Source organism: Amblyraja radiata, chromosome 11, assembly GCF_010909765.2.
Source record: "Amblyraja radiata isolate CabotCenter1 chromosome 11, sAmbRad1.1.pri, whole genome shotgun sequence".
Taxonomy (NCBI): Eukaryota; Metazoa; Chordata; class Chondrichthyes; order Rajiformes; family Rajidae; genus Amblyraja; species Amblyraja radiata.
In genome coordinates, this window is record NC_045966.1 from 46,127,421 (window position 1) to 46,130,497 (window position 3,077).

The following is a 3,077-nucleotide window of genomic DNA, read 5'->3' on the forward strand; positions in this document are numbered from 1 at the left end:
GTGGCTGTCTGTGCACCAGTCTTTCCACGTTAAACAAAGTCACGCACCGGCGTCCTCCCTATAGGGAATCCACCCTAACACCCTGGATTAAATCCTATGATGATCAGCAAGTGGTGACGGGGGCAGGATTGTGAGATCTGGAAGCCCCTAGTCATGAGCTGGCACCTCAGGCGGTGGGTGCTAGATTCAGTCACAGAAACACAGAAATATCAATATGAACTTTGGAGCATGGAATATGAACTTTGGAGCATGGAATGTGTGCACATTGATGGATAGTGCAATCAGTAACAGACCAGAGAGGAGAACCGCGATCATCGCAAGAGAACTGAGAAGATGCCGGATTGACATAGCTGCCCTTTCTGAAACATGGTGGGCAGACGAAGGACAACTGAAGGAGGAGAAGGGTGGCTACACTTTCTTCTGGAAAGGAAAAGCTGTTGATGAGCCCAGGATCCATGGTGTTGGGTTTGCTATCAGGAACCAGCTCATCAGCCACCTCTCTGAACTTCCTGCGGGAATCAATGAGCATCTCATGACCATCCGTCTGGTGCTTGCCAACAATTGTGAGTGCCTATGCCCCTACTTTTGACTCTGAAGAGGAAGCAAAAGAGACCTTCTACGCCTGCTTGGATGAGACACTGTCTAAAATCCCCAGGGAGGATAAGATTATTCTCCTCGGAAACTTCAACCAGGGTCGGCCGGGACCAACACCTCTGGAAGGGTACCATAGGAAAGGAAGGCATTGGAAACATCAACTCCAATGGAGCTCTGCTTCTCAGCAAATGTGCTCAGCACGACCTCATCATCACTAACACCCTTTTTCGCCTGAAAAACAAACTTAAGGCATCTTGGAGGCACCCACGCTCCAAACAGTGGCATCTCATTGACTATGTCATTGTACGAGCCAGGGACATTGTGACATGAACATCACAAGGGACATGATCGATGCAGATGACTGCTGGACAGATCATTGCCTCATCTGCTCCATGATGTCAATCAAACTCAAGAGGACGTGGAGAATTCCAATGAAGCAAATCCAGCCAAGGCTGAACCTTGAAAGCCTGGAGGAAACTGCCACCTAGCAGCGACTTCAAGCTTCTCTTGAGGAAAGCCTCCAACAGGAATATCCTGATGACATTGAAGGGCACTGGAGCCGGCTCAAATCCACCATCCTTGATACCTGTAAAAACATCCTTGGGTGCAAGTCCAGAAAACACCAGGACTGGTTTGAGGAGAACAACAAAGATAGAACAGCTCATCTCCAAGAAAAGGAAAGCCTTTCGTGCCTGGCATAATGATGTAACCTGCAAGGCCAAAAGAGCGGCTCACTCCTAAGCCAAGGCGGACATCCAGAGCCGGGTGAGGGTGCTTAAGAACTCTTGGTGGACAGAAAAGGCTCTGGAAATCCAGAGAATGGCAGACTCGGGTGACACCAGAGGATTCTTCAGCGCTACTAAGGCCGTCTATGGTCCAAGATATCGCGGCTTAAACCCCCTGCGCCCAAAAGACAGACAGGAAATGAGTCAATTAACACCTGATCGAAAGAGCACTTCCAGGAACTCCTCAACCGTGACAGCACAACTGAACCAGACATTACCCACTGCATCCATAGTAAATGCCTACTATGTTCTGTGTGCTAAGCAAAGCAAGAATTTCATTGTCCTATCAGGGACACATGACAATAAACTCACTTGAACTTGAACTTGAACGTGAACTTGAACATCCCCCAGAGTCCCATCAGAGATGACATAGAAGATCCTCCCACTATGACAGAGGTTCAAGATGCCATCAAGAGCCTTAAGAACACCAAGGCCACCAGCCCAGATGGGTTCCCAGCTGAGATCTTAAAGGAAGGTGGACTGGAGCTCCTGTACTACATCCATGCCCTACTCCTCAAGGTCTGGGGAAAAAAAGCTTCCCTCAGAACTCAGGGATGCTCTAATAGTGACCAATTTTAAGAAGGGGGACAAGGCTGAATGTGGGAACTACAGGGGCATCTCGCTCCTGTCAACAACAGGCAAAGTCCTTGCTCGTGTCCTCGCAAACCGACTTCTACCGCTGGCTGCTCCCCAAATCACAGTGTGGCTTCCGCCCATCCAGAGCAGGCACGTGCCATCAGGGTAGGCAAGGTAGGCAGTTGACTAAAATTATAAAATGGTAAATATTAAATATAAATAGGCACGGGAGAATTATGCCTAAGTAAGAGATCGATCTCTGAGGTAGGCATAATTCTCCTGTGCCTTTAATCTGCAGTACATGTAACTCACGAAGGTATGTGCAACTCACGTGCCGTCAATGCTGCTTCAAGCCTTCAATGACAATGGTCTATAAAGGCAGTTGAAATTCTGCCTTTGCACCGTGGACTGTGTGCATGTGCTGCGCTGCATACTGTGCATGCACAGCAGCGTACTGCACATGCGCAGCGCAAGTTTCTTGGCGGGTTTTTCAAACATAGATTGTCATTATCTTAAGAGTATCTTAAAAAACAAAGAGAGAAGAATGGAGTTTGTGTACAAATAATGTAGTAAGTAAATTTATTTGAGCTATATGTTATTAAATACTTTATTAAGAGATAAGGCTTTTGAAGAGAAATTACTTTATAAAAGTCGACTGTGCCTACCGGAGAGGAGAACAATCCGTGCATGCACGGTTTTTAAGATTTTTAAAAGCCGACTAACTGCCTACCCTGAGTAATTACTCACAGCATGTGCCTGATGCAGAGGTACAGAAGACAAGATATTGACAGCACGCCAACTCCAGGAAAATGCCGTGAACAAAGGCAGCCTTTGTACATGGCCTTCATGGACCTGACAAAGGCTTTTGACTCAGTAGACCGCCAGGCTCTTTGGAGCATACTATCAAGGCATGGTCTTCACGATAAGTACATCAGAATATTGAGGCTTCTATGGGTGATTCTTCAGTAAGTGTCTACTTTTAAGTTTCTGGAAAACCGATTATAAAACTTAAATTTTTGCAACTTTGCATGTTGTTTCACATAGATGAACATCTCTACTATGGGACAAATATGTTTGGCGCAATCTTTTAGAGAATTTTATTTATTTTTTCCTCTTCTTTTT

At 46.2% G+C, this 3,077-nt stretch overlaps 1 pseudogene; it reads left to right on the top strand.

Annotated features, from left to right (window-relative positions):
- Nucleotides 1–235: 235 nt before the first annotated feature.
- On the top strand, nt 236–1,082 carry LOC116978403 (annotated as a pseudogene).
- The last annotated feature ends 1,995 nt before the right edge of the window (nt 1,083–3,077 follow it).